This window comes from Schistocerca serialis, chromosome 1, assembly GCF_023864345.2.
Source record: "Schistocerca serialis cubense isolate TAMUIC-IGC-003099 chromosome 1, iqSchSeri2.2, whole genome shotgun sequence".
Lineage (NCBI taxonomy): Eukaryota > Metazoa > Arthropoda > Insecta > Orthoptera > Acrididae > Schistocerca > Schistocerca serialis.
Window position 1 is genome coordinate 595,445,192 of NC_064638.1, and position 22,596 is coordinate 595,467,787.

Here is a 22,596-nt window from a genome sequence, read left to right on the forward strand (position 1 = left end):
CTATTCTCTTTCTGTCTAAAATATTTATCGCCCACGTTTCACTTCCATACATGCGTACACTCAATACAAATACTTTCAGAAACGGCTTCCTGACACTTAAATCTAAACTCGATGTTAACAAATTTCTCCTCTTCAGAAATGCTTTTCTTGCCATTGCCAGTCTACATTTTATATCCTCTCTATTTCTACCATCATCAGTTATTTTGCTCCCTAAATAGCAAAACTCATTTACTTCTATAAGCGTCTCAGTTCCTAATCTAATTCCCGCAGCGTCAACCAATTTAAGTCGACTACATTCCATTATCCTCGATTTGCTTTTGTTGATGTTCATCTTATATCCTCCTTTCAAGACACTGTCCATTCCGTTCAGCTGCTCTTCCAGGTCCTTTGCTGTGTCTGACTGAATTACAATGTCATCGGCGAACCTCAACGTTTTTACTTCTTCTTCATGGATATTAATTCCAACTCCGAATTTTTCTTTTGTTTCCTTTATTGCTTGCTCAATATACAGATTGAATAATATCGGGGATAGGCTACAACCCTGTCCACTCCCTTCCCAACCACTGCTTCCCTTTCATGCCCCTCATCTGTCATCTGGTTTCTGTACAAATTGTAAATAGCCTTTCGCCCCCTTACACCTTCAGAATTTGTGCCATATCAGCTGAATAAGGCGGATGTGGCCACAATTTATACCTTAGTCTGTGTAATTTTTCCATGGCGACGGCACATGTATGTGGGCGCGCATTGTCTTCATGAAAGATGACTTTCTTCCTTGCTAAATACTTTTTTCGGGTATCTTTTGTTGCAATCTGTCCAGGAAGTTAGCATAATATTCTCAATTATTGTTTGAACAGTGGGGAGATAATCTGCAAACAGAATCCTCATCGCATCACAGAACACTGATGCCATGAACTTTCCCGCCGAAGGAATTGTCTTTGATTTCTTTGGTGGCGGAGAATCAGCATGTTACCACTGCTTTGACTGTTGTTTTGTCTCTGGGGTATAGTAGTGCATCCAAGTTTCATTTGTGGGCACACAAACCTGCGCAAAAAATCTTATTCATTTCTCCTAAAACGGGCCAAACAGTGTTCAGATATGTCCATTAACGTGCGTTTCTGTTCCAGCGTCAAGAGCCATGGCACCAACCTTGCAGATAGTTTTTTTCATTTCTAATTATTCAGTTAAAGTGCGATATACACATTCAGATGACATCTGGCAACCATCAGCAATTCACGCACTTTCAATCGGCGGTCGTCTATAACCATTTTGTGAACTTTTGCAATGATTTCTGGTGTAATGACAAATCTTGGCTGACCAATGCGCGGTTCATCATCTGAGCTCTCCTGACCAATTTTAAATTCATTTGTCCACTTGGCAACAGCTGAATATGAAGGAGCAGAATCCCCCAATGCATTGTAGAAATCGGCATAAATGTCCTTTGCTTTCATACCTTTCTTTACGAAGTACTTAATTACTGCTATAATCTCGATTTTTTCCACCTTCGCAAATCACTGCGCGGGAGCAACAACAGAGCCACGTCATAGCCACAGCTTTCTTCCAAGAGCACTGATTTGGCACGTGTTTACAGGCTATAGTTCAACGAATATCACGTGAACAACTCGTTGCACTAGTGCTGACCCCTCGTGGTGATTCCGAGAACTTTTCAAACAATCCTCGTACTAGCACATTCTACCCTCGAGCTGAGGCCGAAAAACCGGTGTGCACTGGCGGAATCTTTGTTATGTGAAAGCACTAAAGAGTTGAGTCTTCATTTAGCGCCGTAGGTAAACGAAAGACAGAAATCATGGCGCTATGGCCACCTGTACACAGTAGCTGAATAACACATCCCAATCCAGCTACAGCAACGACGCTGAATTTCCTGTCCGATGCGATATTTCACGTGCATTATATTATTGTTCACCGTCTGTTCGTGCTTCAAATATTCACCACCATGCGGCGTGCGGCAACTAATCGTCTCTTCGCTTGGGCACTATAGGAAAACAGACTGGGAATTCATTGCGCTGGACAACATCTTGACGGTGAGCAATAACTTTAGCTTTTTGGCAGAGGCGGCCAGCACACTCCACGTACTGGTTTTCTTCTGGAGCCCAGAGGTCGGCCACACAAACTACTCGTAGCCAGAAAGGTCGCAAACACAGTCGGGGGGAAGTATGGCCAACCTAGCAGCTAGTACCAACCAAGGCCCAAGCTGTGACTGAAACGCAAACAAGTTGCAGATCGCCGACGTATGAAACAGATTATTAAAAGATCGCCCTTCGAACATGATCACACCTTTTTTCCGGGATATGTCACTTACGAATATCCGTAAGTGCGTGAGATGAGTGCGAAAGGAGATTTATGTGTTTCTTTGATTGATTAATAGGGTTAGCGGTTACCCAAGTGCAGGCTAGTTGCCTTCATCTCTCGAACATTTCAATGTAAATCCCAGGTAAACGTCTCCACCTGACCGATGAAGAGTCTGATAAAAGCAACAGTTCGCCATCGCCGCTCCTTCCCGACGACATTTCTTGTACCATCAGAATTCAAACCTGTTGCCTCCGAATCAATATCCATCACTCAAGTGTGTGCCAAGAACTGTGCCTATGGAGGTGAATAATCCTCCGGGACAGAAATGTGCATCATGTGGTTTAGCGATTTTTGCTATAAATGCGGAGAAGACAACACTGTCATTTCATAGTCTACACGGAATTCAGGTATCGATACACATAACGGCTCTGTTCAATTGAACGATACTGTCAGTCGTCAATGCATTATGCGCAAAAATGGAACGTACAATTTCTAACGGGTATAAAACAGAAAAAAATACCGGCAAAAAAATTACAACTAGAATTAAGAGTATGGTCAAAACTGCGTTGCTGCACTTAACGTTGCTCGTCCGAGTGATCTCGTGAACGTATCTGCTTACGTAATGACACACATTAAAATAATTGAGTCGGTGAATGGATCTACTTGAGTCGCCGAGTGGATCGATGTGATCAATGCACGGGAATGATCACACATGGATGGCGTTCATTGCCGTATTTGTTTTCTTGGCATTGTGCGGCATTAAGCCGTCGTCCAAGTCATATTTCCGCCTTAATGTTTCTTCTTCAAATTCTGGGGGCATTATCAGGAATTATAAATGTTGATTTTTTGTAATTTTCAAATGAAAGGTAACATTTTTGTACAAGAGCTTTGTAAAGTAAGATAAGAAATCGTTAAATTCAAACAATCATGATGTTATTTAAGGCTTCCACTAACTGGCAGCACCGAGCGAGGTGGCGCAGTGGTTAGACACTGGACTCGCATTCGGGAGGACGGCGGTTCAATCCCGCGTCCGGCCATCCTGATTTAGGTTTTCCGTGATTTCCCTAAATCGCTCCAGGCAATTGCCGGGATGGTTCCTTTCAAAGGGCACGGCCGACTTCCTTCCCCATCCTTCCCTAATCTGATGAAACCGATGACCTCGCTGTCTGGTCTCCTTCCCCCAACAAACCAACCAACCAACTGGCAGCAGCACTTCTGTAATTCGCATAAATGCTTGGACCAACGCTCTACCTCCAACGGTTAGTTCTTCGCTATAGTGCCATCAGTCAAAGGAATTGGTATTATGAATTGTTAAGCACAATTCATTTTCAGCTTATGTGCCAGGTTGCTTCTCAGACCTTGGGATTTAATTCTATCTATAGTTCATCAGATATTCTCTGTTTAGTGAGGTTACCTCAATCACACAGTATGTTCCCAAATTACCCTTACAAACTTGTAGACGGGAGTGAGTACATAACATTTTGAATAGTATCCCATGTCCGGCAACGTACCGTTTGCGTATTACAACCATTTGGAAATATGTTGGTAATGAGACCGGTTTTACAAGTAATTTATTAGGCGTGACGCAGCACATCCCTTGTTTTTCATTTCCACTCATTTGATAACCAAAGAAACAAAGAGGAAACGTAATCACTTTTCACAAACATCACAAACATTCTCCCGATTCGAGCGTGCGACATCTTCTTGAAGCACCACAGTCACGCCTGCTGACGGTGAAGGTACCCCTTCCTCCAAGCAAGAGCGTAGTTCTGACGAACGGGGTATTCTATGGAGTCGGACGTTACGGATAACGAGCACCTCTACCATTACCGTGAGCGTCGCCATACAGTAGGATCATGTTCAGGTATTCTGCAAACTTTTACTCAATTACGTTGCTCTAACATTCAGAGACATGTTATGAGCCTCTGAAAGAAAGATAGAATAGAAGTCGAATGACATTAGCCGATCCTATATAAGCATCCCCTCCCCGTCCCCTCCCCCCCTCCCTACCCCATTGTGAGTACCCTGTCGCATACCTACCAGCAAACATGTTTTGAAACAGCTGTAGCTCGGAAACGGTACGTCTACCGACATGGTTTCCAATTCCCAATATTGTCTACTCACTACCCTCTGTAACTGGAGTTTCGAGTGCCAGAAAAAGCAAACCGAGTGTGTTAAGGTTTTCATTTCGTTGATTAAGAATTATTTATACTTTCTAACATTCTGCGTGGTGTCTGTTTGTTCTAAGTCGTGTCTCCTTACCACTTTCGCGCAACGACGCTCTGAGCGTGTTTTTTGGGGAATTGATTAGTTTGAACCTGGGACCTGTTGCTGGTAAGGAGACGCCTGACCACACATGAGATGTAGAGTTCAGAAGAGTTCAGTGAGACTAGCGATGGTATAATCAAATACTTAATGATTTCAGCGTCAGCTCCACTGCACTCCCTGTAAAAGATTCTTAATACTAACTAAATTTAGTGGAAGGGGTTCAAGGATTTCCTATTTTTAGTTAGCTGGTAAAATAACTTCAAAAAAACAGTTAAGCTTAGCATTGGAGATTTTATTCTACTCACAAAACATTGTTTATAAATTGCACTATTGATGAAAGGAAATATTTTAATACATGATGATAAAAACCAACTGCGTTCATCAAAAATGTGAATATTCCCTGAGTGGGTTTCCAAGTTCTACAATGGATCCAAGGATGACCTATGAAATCTATAATCTAGGTTTAAATTAAGTTTCATAAAAGAGAAAACTATCAAAAATGGTCTACAGTGACCCTCAATTATCTTTAATTACTTATTTAACTTGTGATAAATTACAGTGGCTGATATGGCTTCTCAATAATTAGATAACAGAAAAATCATCACGTTTCAGATTTTTAACTACTAATAGCAAATGTGAATACCACGAAGTTTAATTGACGACCGACACTAGTATTACGTAAAAAGGGGGTGTAACAGATGAAACTTCTGCAGTTGTGAGTGAAGCCTTATGCACTCTCATGCGGCATCGCGTGCATTCATTACCTTGTCGGTGCTTAGGCAGCGTCAGGGGGCGGCGGGTGGCGCAGCTCCACACACCTCACCATCTCGGAAGCAACTCTCATTAACTTCTCCTTACTACAATTTACCAAAGTTGGTTTAAGAAGAGCTATTAGGCTGTGTTTTCAACCGACCAGTAAGGGTCTAAACGTTAACCTTAAGCTCCACCTACAAAAATTCTTGCTATCCAATGAGTAACGTTATACTTTTCGTGGTGGGGCAATGTTTGTAACGTCTGCAACGTAACAGAGACGCTTATAGTCTCACGCTAAAACTTTCAGCTGGTGTGGCCCTTTTAGTGTTATCGTAAGATCTATACTGTTCTTCTGGGGGAGTCTATCTTTTAACTTGGGCTGGGGGGTGGTCTTGGCGGTCGGCCGGCGATGTGGGAGTCCGTCCCTTATCGTAGGGCCTTCTAGCTTAACACGGTTCTGGTCTCGGCTTGTGTTCTCCTTTCTCCCCTTGGACCTGCGTCTGTTTCACGGTGGGAACGTATGACATGTATTTAGGCGTTCTTGTGTTACTCTGTGGTTTTCCATTTGCTGACTCGTTGATCGTATTACTTTGGTTAATTTAATGTCAGGATTTATTCGGAGCTATATGACATACTGACGGATCTGCTATCATGTCAGTGTTTTCATGGAAGGTGTTGGATTTGCCTGACACCTTACAACTTCAGCATCAATCTTATAAACACACAGTTCCTCTCCGTCCTCCTGCTGTGAATGGTGTAAGATACGAACATTTTAACTATTCTGTAGTCAGATGTTTGTCTGTGCAGTACAAGCTTACAGTGACAGCATATCGCTGGTGCCGTAGTGTCGCAGCCCAAGTGGGAAACTATAAATCTTCTGAAATACTTCAACCGTGATCGATGCAATGAGCGCCATCTCAGAGAAAGTGACTCGTTGAGATCTTAGAGAATCAATTACTGACAATTAATTCAAAGTACAGTATTCTAAACAACTTACAAACTAGACGAGGCACAATAATGCGTCAAAGACAGCATGGGACAACTTTTTGTATGTACTGTTACATTCTCCGATCGAGTAGCACGCATCTTTAATCCATGTCTCGAACTCGCATGCATCGCAATCGAAATCGAAGGAGTGTCGAAAGCATTGCCTCTCATACTGGCGCCTAGGAATTTGTAAGTCACTGTCTGTGTACAGGAACACTTCCAAACCGCCCAACAGAGATGTGTGGTGGGCACCGAGGGTGTCGCTGAACTGGGTTTCTTAGGTGGAACCTTTTCAGTTCTGGTCTCGCGTGTGTTAGTGTTACAAGTCTTGTCATTACGTCACACGAGGGCGTGAAACGTGAGGGCCGAGGAAACACAAACGCACTGTACTGCTTGTGGTCGTGTTCAAATTTTGTGAAATGGTTTTAATTGGTCCCTAAAGTTCCACACCGTGTACCATAGCAAAAACTGCGGTCGCGCTACACTCCAAAAGGGTCAGATCATGTTCAGTGAGACTGCAGGCACACGATTTCCATGAGGTATCGGCAGCGCCACAACGAACGTCGTCCCGTTCCTCATAGCAATCCTGATTGCTGTTTTCGTCCACAAAGTATGTGGGAGACAACAATCAAGAAATGGGTGTTTTCAATGAGGGATTTATGCTACCCTCTACGGCTTTCCAGTGTCGAAAAAAAATGGTTCAAATGGCTCTGAGCACTTTGGGACTTAACTTCTGAGGTCATCAGTCTCCTAGAACTTAGAACTACTTCAACCTAAATAACCTAAGGACATCACACACATCCATGCCCGAGGCAGGATTCGAACCAGCGACCGTAGCGTTTAGTGTCGACTCTGAGCGGCAATATGCTTGATAGTTTTTCCTGAGCCCCCATAAGAAAGCAGCGTGATTTCAATGTTTCTTACCTCCATCGCAGAGGATTCAATATAAGGGGTAAACTGTGGGTAAGAGGTTTATGACGACTTTCCTATCGTGTAACACGTCCCACGCTGGCATTGTGGAGAATTTTAGCGAAACATGGTGCCAATGTGACATCATTGACCCAACTTCTCAGCTCCCGCTGAAGCTTCGCAGTATCCCAAGGGTGGCGTCAAGAGGTGCCACGCCCTTGCACTAGTGGTGACGGAGGCTGTAGGCAACACCTTTGAGCCAATTTTCAAACTATTCTGACGCAATGAGAGACAGTTATGAGGTTTCGAAAAAGTGACCCTTTAACTGTGGTGTGCTGAGTTATTTCGGATTCACAAGCCTTTACTCGGAGATATTAAAAAAAGAACCATTTCATTTCTCTATCATTTTACTTAAATTATTAACCCAGCAAAGGACTTGGAAGAACAGTTGAAAGGTATGGACAGTGTCTTGAAAGGAGGGTATAAGATGACCATGAACAGAAGCAAAACGAGGATAAAGGAATGTAGGCGAATGAAGTCGGGTGATGCTGAGGGAAATAGATTAGGAAATGACACACTTAAAGTAGTAAAGGAGTTTTGCTGTTTGGGGGAGCAAAATAACTGATGATGGTCGAAGTAGAGAGGATATAAAATATAGACTGGCAATGGCAAGGAAAGCGTTTCTGAAGAAGAGAAATTTGTTGACATCGAGTATAGATTTAAGTGTCAGGAAGTCGTTTCTAAAAGTATTTGTATGGAGTGTAGCCATGTATGGAAGTGAAACATGGACGGTAATTAGTTTGGACAAGAAGGGAATAGAAGCTTTCGAAATGTGGTGCTACAGAAGAATGCTGAAGATTAGATGGGTAGATCACATAACTAATGACGCGGTATTCAGTAGAATTGGGGAGAAGAGGAGTTTGTGGCACAACTTGACAAGAAGAAGGGATCGGTTGGTAGGACACGTTCTGAGGCATCAATTGATCGCCAATTTAGTATTGGAGGGCAGCATGGAGGGTAAAAACCGAAGAGGGAGACCAAGAGATGAATGCACTAAGCAGATTCAGAGGGATTTAGGTTGCAGTAGGTACTGGGAGGTGAAGAAGCTTGCACAAGATAGAGTAGCATGGAGAGCTGTATCAAACCAGCATCAGGACTGAAGACCACAACAACAACAACAACATACATGACGAAAAGGAGAACTACATCAAACAAGTACAAAATCCCACTAAATTCTGAACAATACAATAATCATAATGATAACACTAATGTAAGTTCCTGAAGAAACAGCAATAACGCTGCTTGCCCTGATTTGTGGTTCTAAAAAAGTACCAAGAGCTCAGTTGAAACCCTTGAAGTAAAATTTTCAAAACTGTAAACTTAAGAGCGAACTAAATCTTAGAATCAGATCAGAAGAAATGCAATTTATTTAATTTGTGCTGTGATAAAAAGTTCATATGTGACCCATGTGAGAATGCTGTAGACAAGAGTATATTTGAAATGTTAAAATAATTAAGGTAGCGGTTACATCATTTGCATCAATGATTTCACTTCATTGCACACTATAGTATGAAATCTTAATTTACCCTAGTGGGCCTGAGGGTGCCGTCAATTATATCTCGTATGTCATCATAATATTACTGCCGGCCAATTGAAGCAGAGTTAATTGAACAATTCATACCATCACATTTGTTTTAATTACGGCTCTCTCCACAGCATTAACGTATTATCGGTAACGCAGAATTTTTAATTATCTCTCGACATTTGCTGGAAACAAAAATTTCAACCACCCTGTTTGTAATTTCTCAATATTAATATAAACTGTTACATTTTATTTGATTCAACCAATTATGAAGCATTTACTACTCTGTCCTGTATAGAAAAATTGGTTACATTGTTAGTGTTTAAGGTATTGATTCTAGACATCTGAAAAGTAGTCCAGATAACTTTAAATGTCATGTAAATATTGTTCATTTTTAGATCATGTTCATTTCTAACATGTGCCTAAATTGGCTTTCTATAGTAAACCTCTTATCGTCCAAATGCAGCTCTTCACCTCCATTGCATGTCCCCATCGTAGCGCAATTATAGCACATTGTTCCATACATGCCTTTCTCCTTTGTGTGCTGCTTCATTATCTTGTAATAGTCAGAACGTAGTTTTCTCAGATGTTTACGAGTCACTTTCAGTAAGATGGCGCTTACCGCATCGATAGCGACTGAAGCGTGTTAGCCGACTTACAGTGGCTCACTTCGGCTGCGACACTCTGACACCAATGGTTTGCTCTCATTGTAAGCTTGTATTGCAGATAAAAACCCGTGACACTAGCACCGTTACAGTATTCATACCTTACACCATTCACAGCATGAGGAGGAAGAGAGAATAGAGTGTTTATGGGATCGATTCTGAAACTTGCGAAGTACTACTATTGTAACTGAATGGACTTGATCTAACCATTGCATCTTATCTAGAAACTGTACTACTTTTGTATAACCATTACAGACTCTGATCTAGAATAGCTGCAGCTAACCTGTTTTTAAACACGAACGTATTTGTGCAACTAACTTTTGATGTATATGGTATCAGTTAGTCTAAATGGCATCTATCTGTAAATGAGACTGAATGTAAGGAATAGTTATCAGAAGTGCACAGAATAGTTTTCCCATCAATCACACAAAATCACTAACTGTTACTGAAAATATGCTCTATTAGATAAATGCATCTTCCAAATTTATGTGACAGTTTCGCTAGCAAATACTTTGCCTACTTTCATATCAAAAGGTTGGTTTATACCTTAAATCGTTTCTTACCTTGGCTCTACTCTGTCTGCACACTGCAAGAGTGCGAAGTGCTAAACGCTATTACCTATAATACACACATGAGCCAAAACTTCACGACCGTCTGCTTAGTAGCTTGATTGCCGCCCTTAGAACGAAACACATCATTGATTCTGCGTGTCAGGAATTTAACAATTCTTTATAGCTTTGTGGATGGCTACGCACAGATCATGTAATGGGGAAAGCAACAGATCGCTGATTTGCGCACGCGGTGATGGCGCCCGATGGTGAGCCAGTTGTGTTCCATGAGATTTACACCAGGGGAATTTGATTGCCGGGAAATCAACGTCAGTTCACTATAAAGCATCTCGTATCACTGTAGTGTGGATCTTACTCCGAGATGCTGACGATTACACTGCTGAAAGATGACATCACCATCGTGGAAGACATCAAGCACAAATGGATGCAGGTGGTCCGCAGCTGTAAGCGTGACTACCATAGGTCCCATGACTACCATAGGTCCCATGTAAGCGCAAGAAAATGTCTCTCATAGCATAATAACGCTCCCAGCAGCATCCGTCTGCGCAGGCTGCACTTTTCGAGCCTCCATTCACCCCGATGATGGCGTTTGTGGAGACGACCACCCACCTAGCGAGCAAAGATATGATTCACCCGAAGAGTTGACATGTTTCCATTGATCGGCCGCCGAATCCTTCTGGTCTGGTGCCCACTGCTATCGTAATTGATGGTGTCGTTGGATCAACATGTTAACTTCTAGCGGTGGTCTGCAGCGAAGCTGCATGTTCAACGGTTTACGATAAACAGTGTGCTCCGAAACACTTCTGCATGAACCAGCATTGTACTCTTTCGGCACAGATGACACAGATCATCGTCTATCCTACTTTACAGTGCAGATAAGCCTCCGAACTACACGTTGTTTGAAGAGTCGTCGACGTCCAACCATTTAGCGCCAAGTAGTACTTTCACTGTGCTCCTACCCTTTTCCGTAGATGCTCACGATAGTATCACGTGGTCATTCGACCGGTGTCGATATTTTCGAGAGGCTCGTTCGCAGGCTCTCCATTGATAATAATCTGCCCTTGGTCAAAGTATCTTATTTGAATGGAGTTCTCCATTTGCAGCCCATATCTTTGCTAGGGTAATCCCCTGATAGTATCACGTGGTCGTTCGACCGGTGTCGATATTTTCTAGATACTCGTTCGCAGGCTCTCCATTGATAATAATCTGCCCTTGGTCAAAGTCTCTTATCTGAATGGAGTTCTCCATTTGCCGCCCATATCTTTGCTAGGGTAATCCCCTGTCCGTGTCCGCTCCGCTTGGATACTTTTGTTACATCGTCACATAACCACAGCATCACCAGACGGCATCCAACAATTCGTTGGGTAGTGGTCGTAATGATATGGCTGATCAGTGTGAATTATTGCGTGGCAAAATGCTCCTTCTTACTAATTTTATTTACCTAGGTGCATGAAAAAATTTAGCTTATGTCCCTGCACTGTCCATGCAGTAGAGCATGCATGACAGTGCAGATTTTACATATCAGTCTTTCATCTAATATAGGGCATAAGCTTCATGAAATGTTTTATAGATGAATGGGGAAGTATTCTAGAGTCATTTTTAATTCATTTAATAAGGCAGAAATGATATTCGAACTAGCATGAACAATAACTTTTTCTTAGCATTATCATAAATGACAAAAATTACTTCTACACAGAATATTTAAATTACATATAATTTATTCTTTGCTTTCTCAGATGAAATTCTTTTAACTAACGATGGTTGCAGGAAACTAATTAGAATAGTGAACCCATGACTGATAATTCAACCTTTATACCAACACATACATATTGTTAAACGCAATGAAATATTTACACCACAAAATTTTGCGATTAGCGCCTGCAGCAAATAAAACGTAATGCATGTTACGTTCTTTCAAAGTTATCGTCCCTCTATGAAATCATCGCAGATCATCCACTGTCCTTAATTCTCAGTTATCAATCACGGAGCAGTTCAAATAAAATTCCATTGTCTGTGAGGCACGTACGCCATGCAAGCTCCTCACTCTGCCATGACACAACGCTCTCTCTCTCACTCTCACTCTCTCTCTCTTTGGTCGTCTCTCTCTCTCTCTTTGGTCGATAAATGCTTTCCTCGGTCACCCAAGCTCTACGCAATAAAACTGCAACCTATGGTTGCCAAAGATTATATCGCTCATGTATTCAGCTAAGCAAAGAATCTCGTAGTGGGAATCATTCCAAATAAACTATCAAATGTACCAAACAAACTTTCATTCCACATTACATGTACACCTTTTACACCCGTTTCTGAGGCGTAACACGACGTTCTGTGGCTCCACGAAAAGCATTATTCAACATGGTGGCGTTGCTGTCAGGGTTCTTCCGAGCCATAATCCGTAGGTAACGGTCATCCACTGCAGTAGTAAGCCTTGGGCGGCCTGAGCGAGGCATGTCATCGACAGTTGCTGCCTCTCTGTATCTCCTCCATGTCCGAACAACATCGTTTTGGTTCATTCCGAGACGCCTGGAAACTTCCTTGCTGACAGCCCTTCTTTGGACAATGTAACAATGCGGACGCCATCGAACAGCGGTATTGACCGTCTAGGCATGGTTGAACTACAGACAACTCGAGCCTTGTACCTCCATCCTGGTGGAATGACTGGAACTGATCGTCTGTCGGACCCTTTCCGTCCTATACGCGCTGCTCATAGATGGTTGCTTACTTGTTTGGGCGGGTTTAGTGACATCTCTGAAAAAACAAAGGGACTGTGTCTGTGATACAATGTCCTCAGTCAACGTCTATCTTCAGGACTTCTGGGAGCCGGGGTGCTGCTAAACTTTTTTTGATGTGGGTATATCGTGCTATGGCAATGATGTGTGCACTAGCTAGCGTTCGTCGCTGCTTAGGAAGCTGCTGTATTCCCTTACTGATATCATGATTCAAGCAGCGCAAACCGAAGTATAAGAGTGTGAAGATTCGGACCAATCATTTCGCCCAGATTGTTTTAATCATGTGTGTGCAAAGAATTTTGAAGCTGACTTGTCATGATGGAATTTGCTTTCAGTTTTTCCATTTCGTTCGAGGAGTCTTCACTGAATGTAGGTGGAATGTATCTGGCCTTTAAGAACATTGTTCCGCCTTGGCCAGAGATTAGAAATCCTTAATCCTTGCCATACGTACATTGTACTATACTACCTGCAACTGAGGATTCTAGGTATAGCAACTTCGAGGAATGTAAATGAATCTGCGCTATTTGTATGTTAGCCTAACAAAAGGATTATATGAATACATAGCTGTTATTTACGACAACTGTGCAATTTTTGTGTCAATACGTAGCTGATACTTATGTCAACTGTGCACTTAAGAATTGCGAAACTAAATGCCAATCTTATAAGCAAATTACTTCGTTTCTCGCCCACTTCTTTGTCTCTAAGATTGCTACAAAATTAAAAATGTCAGGAGCACCTACTCAGCCAAACCCATCCACACACACACACACACACACACACACACACACACACACACACACACAAACACACACACAGGCACACACACGTATCCATGCACACTTATGCATATGTCTAAATGTTAACATTACATGTCCACACCAATAATTCTATTACAAAATCTACCGTATTATTCCTTCGAGTATTTTACCTGATTTCCAGATCGTAAGTGATATGTACACGTCGTACGGTTCGCAAAGAAAAGGTTCTGAGAAAGAAAACAAGTAAATGATTTCGGTACGAACATTATGCAGAATTTCGGTAACACTAGTGTACGTACGTCTTTCAATCGGTAATCACCTCATAGGAAAAGCAGAAATCATTAAGATCATGAAGAAGTAAATGTACATCCCATTTACGAGGTATAAAACTAGGACTTGTGCTGTTTTGAATCTATCATTAATATACAGTCCTCCAAGAATACGATGAAGATTACTTTAATATAAAATGCGAAACGATGTAACTTCTAATTTTATCGTACGAAAAAGCGTTTCGTTTGAACACGGATCCTTAGATGAACCAACTGCCTGAAGCTGGCAAATTTAGCATCGAAATGGATGCATTTACAGGATGCATTTACCTATAGCCGATCGAAAGCTGTGTGGTGTGTCAGTTGGGATGCGACCATCTGAAACACACACAATGCACAATGTTAAAGGAAACATAGGAAGTTGAAAAAAATCGTTTACGACAAATAAAATAAACTTATATAGAAACACTGTTAACTTCGCTGTATGCATTATAAATAATGTTAATGCAAATAATCAATTTGTGTACATATTAAGTGATGAGGAAACTTTGTTTATTTGTAGTATCTTCAAGTGACCACAACATCCGAACTCGTGGTTCCGGAATTCCTCATGTCCAGAAAGTGTCATGGAAACCACAAGTATGCTCTTATCTCATCACTCTGTGAAATTACTACTTATTTTCTATGAGTATACAGTCAGACGAGATATTTTTCTTAATATGCCATAATTCTAGAGTACCACACAGTTACAGAAATTATCGAAGCGTAGTTTCGCAGTTGGCTCTAAAATACTGCTCATTTTTTAACGGGATATCCTTCACAGGAAGGATATTAAGAATTTTTTTTAATCATCTCACAGTAATTGCATCAGTTGAAACTATAGGCACAGTGAGCAACAAAGCTTAAGCAGTGATAGCTACTGAGGCTGTCCTTACAGTGACATTTGGTAAAGGCTAACTAAATGAGACGAAAACTTTTCCAGCTAACGTGCGATATAAGATAAAATTTGTTCAGTTAATTCTATAAACATTTAAAAAGCATAGAATCATTTGCACACTTATTGTGACTTCTTCAAGAAATCTAAAGTAATTTGTAATCAACGATTTAAAATTGTAACATATTTCGCTTCAAAATTCATCGTTCGTAATGAAGTTGAGAATTTATGAATAAATTGAAGAAATCTTTCCAATTGTGCGATTTTTTTACCGTTTGGTAACTGAAAAATCATTTTAGTATCTATGAGGACTAGATAGGGAAATCAATCAAAGCAATATTAACACAAAAATCTAGAGAATTTATTATGTCGTTTAGCAAATTATTTCGTGTTTACCAACATTTTAAAACATAACGAACAGTTTGCAGAAGAAATTATCAGCAGTATAGTCACTGCAAAGTTGTTTTTAGAAAATTGTGAAGCTCCTGAAATAAAAAAAAGTAAGCCAGTTAGAATTGAGCCGAAAGTGTTCATTTATTTTTAAAGACAACAACTTAAAACTGTAACTAGATAGTGTGTGTGCGAAATTCATCGTAGGCCTCTTCGAAAACATCAGTATAAGTGGTATAAAATTGTTTTGTATTCGCCTTAAGACGAGAAGGCTATTATAAGTCAAGAAAAGACAAAAATCGCAGGTATGGCACTTCTAGCTCTCGTGTACAAAGGCGAGTACTCTTGATGGGTTTTCGTGATAAAATTGTTATTTGACAGTCCTGAGATACTATGCAGTGTCTCCCATTTAGCTTCACCGCATCAAGTAACTTATCCAGAAGTATAATAAAAATGTATCAACGTAATGTTAGCTACAAATGGAACATTGGAAAATATAATTGCCTTTCTTGTAATTTCATCTGCCATGTAGATACGACCAACAGTAGGCCTAATTCTTTTTGAAATAGCACTCTATATTTAATCCCCTCTTGGATTTTTTGGTCCAGAGGTGGTCTGCTAGTATCAAACATAGGTTTGAGGAGGACATTTATGAGAGTGTTTGTTTGGAGTTGGCATTGTGTGGTAGTGAAACATGCACTGTTAGAAAAATGGAATAGAAGAGAACTGAAGAATTTGAGATGTGGTTCTACAGACGAATGTTGAAAAGCAGGTGGACTGTTAAGGCGAGGAATGAGGAAGTTCTCAGAATCGGCGAGAAAAGGAATATATGGATAAACTCTGACAAGACGAAGGGACAGGCTGACAGGACGTCCGTTAGGATGTCAGGGAATAACGTCTGCAGTATTACAGGTAGTTGCAAAGGGTAAAAACTGTAGAGGAAGACAGAGATTGAGATACATCCAGTAACTAACTACGACGTTGGTTGCAAGCGCACTCCGATATGAAAAAGTTGAGACACGAACGAATTCATGTTGGGCCGCATCAAACCAGTCAGAAAACTGATGAGTAATACAAAAGTTTCCTTCCTCTCCTGACGACTGGTATGACGTTATTGAAAACGAAACTGACCTTGACTCTCCTGTAGTAGCGCAAGAGCAAGTACCAGGAGTGAGGTAACTCGACTACTTGTTGGAGTTAAAGTAAACAAATGGAAACGCGAAGAGAATGCACTTTAGTGATAAAGTCAAGCTCTACCGTTGAAGTTCTCGAAGGGTACAGCGTACACAGACGAAGAGAAGGTAGGTATGCAGCCCATTTCACGTGTTTAAGATAAACGCCCTTGTTTGATAGATGTGCATTTTCCTTGCGTTTCCATTAGTTTTACCAATGGTACCTGCACCGTATGCTAAAATAGGAGAATCAAAACCAATTTTGTGTCACACTTTCAATAACATCATGTTTATTTTGAGGAGAGGGAAGTCGATTATCAAATTTAAAAAAAAAAATGTTGGTTATTTTTACCTATTGTTATTCATATTTTCATAGCGAACAAAGTTACATGAAAGGCAGTTACGCTGGTTAATGGCACTGGATAGAAAATCAGCATTTGCTACCTGCTACTGTGGCCTGCAGTCCGAATACTGGTTTAATGCTGCTCTTCATGCTCGTCTACCCTGTATGAGACTCTTCTTCTCCGAATAACCGTTGAAACTGACTCTGCTAACTGTATTCAGCTCTTGGTCTCTCTCTCTACGATTTTTTACCACACACCACACACTTCCCTCCAGTACTCAGTTGGTGATCCCTCGATGTCTCGAAATGTGTTCTATCAACCGATGCTTTCTTCTATTCAGGTTGTGCCACAAAGTCCTTTCCGCTCCAGTTCTTTTCAGTCCCTCCGCATTATCTATGTGATCTACTTATCTAATCACCTTCATTCTTCTGTAGTACCACATTTCAAAAGTTTCAGTCCTCTTCTTGTCTAAACCGTTTGTCGTTCATGTTTCACTTCCATGCGTGGTTACACTCCATACAATTTCTTTCAGAAAAGACTTCACAGCACTTGAGTCTATATTCGATTCCTCTTCTTCAGAATCGCTTTTTCACCACTGCCACTCTATATTTTAATGCCTCTCTTTTTCAGCCGTCATGAGTTATTCTGCTGTCCAAAAAGTATTAATTGTCTACAAAAAGTATTAATTGTCTATTACTTTAAGTGTCTCGTTTCCTTATTTATCACCTTATTTACGAGAACGTTCATAAAGACGAGATGCGAGAAATATTTGACAGAGCACTGAAAGACCAAAGCTGAAACAAGGCCCCGGGAGTAGACGACATTTCGTCTTAAGAGCTGATAGCTTTGGTGGAGCCAGCGATGACAAATACCTTTACATCTAGCATGCAAGATGTATGAGACTGGTAAAATCGCCCTCAGATGTCAAGAAGAATGTTATAATTGCAATTCCAAAGAAGCAGTTGCTGACAGGTGTGAATGTTACCGAACTATTAGTTTAATAAGTCACGGTTGCAAAATGATAACACAAATTCTGTATAGAACAATGAAAAAAATGGTAGAAACTGACCTCGGGGAAGATCATACGTGATTCCGGAGAAATGAAGAAACACACGAGGCAATATAGATCCTATGACTTACCTTAGATGGAGGTTAACGAAAGGCAGACCTACGTTTATAGTATTTATAGACACAGAAAAAGCCCTTGACAATGTTGTCTGGAATATTTTTGAAATTCTGGCAGTTGCAGGTGAAAAAATAGGGAGCGAAAGGCTATTTACAAGTTGTATAGATATCAGACAGCAGTTATAACAGTCGAGGCTCACGAAAGGGAAACAGGGGTTGAGAAGGGAGTGTAACAGGATTGCTGCCTATCCAGTTGTTATTAAATCTGTGCACCGGATAAGCAGTAAAGGAAAACAAAGGAAAATTATGAGTTGAAGTGAAATTTCAGCGACAGGAATAAAAACTTAAGGCGTGCCAATGACACTTTAATTCTGTCAGAGGCAGCACAGAACTTGGAAGGGCAGCTGAACAGAGTGGAAAATGTCTTAACAGGAGGCTATGAGTTGAACATCAACCAAAACAAAATAAACCTACTGGAATGTAGTCGAATTAAATCAAGTGATGCTGACGAATTTGCTACATACAATATTTTATTTTGCTTGTGAAGAAAAAGTTCTTAGAGGTGGTCAGAATAAATGGGACACAGTGTATTCCAACGCCGTTTTAAAGAACGTTACTTCTCGTGTAGTGAAGACATGTCACGAAATATCTCCAGTATTAATTGTGGGACTTGCAAATGTTCTCTCCACCAGAGCTCATACTCTGGCTCCAAAAAAAAAAACTGCTGTCCATCCTGTTTTCTAATGTTGCGGAATTTCCGAGGCAAGAAGGAAAAGTCAGTCTCTTCTCAGGAGCACGAATACGCTTAACTAACGTTTGATGGGTGGTACTGGTAGCCGTCGTGCTCAGCTGCCCATCGGCAACAGTGATTCGGACAGCAGACGCCCCAGGCAGCAGTGAAGTTTTGCCACAACGAGGACCGTCCCACAAAGGAGCCTTTCGTCTTCCGCTTCGCCAGTCTTTCTGTGAGGGTCCTCCTGAGAATTCCGTTAGGTTGCCCATCCGGAAACATTGCCTTTCCCCTGGAACGAGATCACCTGCTTGAGAGATCTCGTAGTGCCGTACGAGGAAGCTCTTCAAACATAAAAGTGAGTCCTCCGTGGATTCTGACGTCGTGCCGAACTGTTCAACAAAAACAGTTCTACCTCACACGATATATTTCTATATACACCTCGTGTTTTCGAATTCATATTTAGTGTTTCCTCAATAACGTAGTGGTTACCAAGATATCTTTTATGCACATTGTTAAAAGTGCTCAAACAAAGAGCCCATTTTATTTCAAAATATTCTGGAGCATATATCCACTTCGAGGGCCATTGTTTCCTGGCTTTCATATGATAATTAAAAGTTTTACAGGCTGCAGTTAATACGTAATAGCGTTGCACATGAACTTCAATACGTAAGTATCACAATACATGTTCACCATCATATTACTGCCTAACATGTAAAGAGGACTCTTTGTTTCACTTTTCATCTATTTATATTACGTCTGTACGGTAGAAGCGGAAAAAATGGTGAACAGTCCTGAAGGATAATGTACGAAAAGGAGCAGAAGATAAATGTGTAGAAGAGAAACTGCGAATGTAGGAATGATCGCTCATTGTGTAGACGCCATATTGTAGTTAACATTTAATGAGCTCTATTTTTCCCATTTTTCTTTTTTTTTGAGTCATCAGTCTTTACACTGGTCTGACTGATTAGCAAGTAAAACCTAGGTCCGGAACTATTTGATAGATGTAATTCAGTCTCTGTCTTTCTCTACAGCTTTTGGCCTCTATAGCTCACTCTTATACCGTGGAAATTATTCCCTGACGTCTTGAAAAGTGTCCTGTCATTCTACACCTTTGTTCATGCAGTGGTGTCTATATATTCCTTTCCTCCGCCGATTCTGCAGAAAACCTCCCCGTACTTTACCTTACAAGTCTCCCTAATTTGCAATATTCTTAAGTAGCACCACATCTCAGATGTTTCGGTTCTCTTCTGTTCCCGTCCTCCCACAGTGCACATTTCACTACCATACAATGTTGTGCTCCAAACTTACATTCCCAAAAAGTTTTTCGTCAACTTAATATCTATGTTTGATTGTAGCACACTTCTTTCGGCCTACAATGCCCTTTTTGTGACTGGTAGTCTGCTTTTTAAGTCGTCCTTGTTCCATGTGTCTTGGTCATTTTGCTGCGTAGGTAGCAGAATTTTTTAACTTCACCCAGATCCTGATCACCAAATCTGATGTTTAGTTTCTCACTGTTACCATTTCTGCTATTACTCCTGACTTCAGGCTTTGTTCGATTTACTCTCGATTTATATTCTTTACTTATTAGACCGTTAAGTCCATTAAACAAATCATGTAATTCTTCGCAATCTCATCAACGAATTTTATGATTTATATCTTTTCATCTTCAGTTTTAAACCTACTCTTGAATCTTTCTTTGATTTCCACCATTACGTCTTCGATGCACAGATCTAACAATAAAGGAAAAAGGCTACCTCCCTGTCTTACACCCATTTCGATTCGACTACTTCGTTCTTTGTTTTCCACTCTTATCTTTCCCTCAAGGTTTGCGCATGTAGTATACATTACCCGTCTCTCTGTATTGCTTGTCCCTACTTTTCTCTGAATTTCGAACATCTTGCAGCATTTTACACTCAAACGCTTTTTCCAGGTCGACATATCCTAAGAACGTGTCTTTATTTTTCTTTAGTCCTGCTTCTATTGTCAACCGGAACGTCAGAACTGACTTCTGGGCTTTTACTTTTCCTAAAGCCAAACTGATCGTCATCTAACAGATCTTCAGTTTCCTTTCCCATTCTTCCATATAATATTCATGTCATCAACTTGGATGCATGACCTGTTAAGCTGATTGTGCGCTAATTATCTCACTTATCTTTTATAGTCTTCGGAATTGTGGGTGATGTTTTACAAGAAGTCTGTGGTACATAGCCAATCTCATAAATCGTACTCAAAATCGTGAATAGTCCTCTCGTTGTCACTTCCAGCAACGAATTCAGAAATTCCAATGGAATCTTGCCCATCTCTACTGCGTTATTTCATCTTAAGTCTTCCAAATACCAATAATAACCAAACTTTGTCATAAAAGGCCTCGGAAGGCCCAATGGTAAGTCTTCCAAAGCTCTTTTAAATTCTGGTTCTGATACTGGATCCCTGTCTCTCTCCCAATTGACTCCTTGGCCGTCCTGTATCAAGTCGCCACACATGTCCTCCACCTCATAGAGACCCTCAATGTACTCTTTCAACCTCTCACCTCTCTCCTCTGCATTTAACAGCATAAATCTCGGCGCATTCTTAATGTTACCGATCTTACTTTTCATTTCAACGGAGGTTGTATTGACTTTTCCACGTGCTCACTCAGTCCTTCTGACAATCATTTCCTTTTCAATCCTTCACATTATTTAGGCAGTAATTCCTACTTATTTCATTCCTAATTGATTGTATGAGTAATAGACAAATAGATTTTACCTGTCTTTTTACATGCTAGTTTCAGGTATAGCGTATGCTGTTTGGGTCGCGAGGTATCAAAATACCATCAAACTTTAATACTGAATGCGTGCGGTAGAGGAAAAGACCACAGCAATGGAGCACCCAGACCTCCTTCTCGTCCTGAGCCAATGGTGTTGTCGAGTAGGGGATCAGCAAACCGCTCCTCTGACCGTTGGCAGGTACCACTATTAGTTACATCATGTGGTTGAGTGCCCCCTTTCCTTCCCCCCAACAAAGGAAAAATCCTTGGCACTACTGCGAGTCGAACCCGGTTCCCCAAATGGCAGTCACCCCCGCTGAAATCTTCCGTTTCTTTCTTCTTCTTCCTCTTGATTTTGTTTCTTTGCGTTTCTTCGTCTACGTTTCCGTGTTGATGTCACGTGACATCTCGCAAATAACGACGATGAGCATTATACTGAGCTGTTTTACTGCGGAGTGTGTCCAGCCCCTGATCAAGTATCCTGAGCTATCGTACCGACAACCACTCGGTTACAAAGCTGACCGCATGCTGTAATCCGGAGCCGCGCGACTGCTACGGTCGCAGGTTCGAATCCTGCCTCGGGCATGGATGTGTGTGAAGTCCTTAGGTTCGTTAGGTTTAAGTAGTTCTAAGTTCTAGGAGACTGATGACCACAGATGTTAAGTCCCATAGTGCTCAGAGCCGAGCATGCTGTAAAGGCGTATATGAAATTACACACATTAATGCTGGGCTTTTGTATGAAGTGTCCAAATAAAGTATCATCACCGAAATTATGTGTCCCGTTGGGGTGGTGTGTGCGTTTTTGAAGCAGAACTCAAAATAATGAGAAAATTCAGTCACTTTCTTAATTATTGTAATACACACAACTTAGCACAATGAATCCTCTGGCAGTGCCAGGGGAAGTTATACACCTTAAGAGTTCGCAGTTCGACCTCACCTTTGACGACGGGTATGCCTGAAATTGGTAAAGAAAATAAAGGACCTGATAGATGGCGATCAGTTTCGCTTTGGGAAAGGTAAAGGCACCACAGAGGCCGCTACGGTTGACAATGGAGGCAAGACTGAAGAGAAATCAAGACACGTTCATAGGTTCAAATGGTTCAAATGGCTCTGAGCACTATGGGACTTAAGACCTGTGGTCATCAGTCCCCTGGAACTTAGAACTACTTAAAACCAACTAACCTTAGGACAGCACACACATCCATGCCCGAGGCAGGATTCGAACCTGCGACCGTGGCGGTCACGCGGTTCCAGACTGAAACGCCCAGAACCGCATGGCCACACCGGCGGGCCACACGTTCATAGGATTTGTCGACCTCGGAAATGATGTAAGATATTTGAAATCCTGAGAAAAAA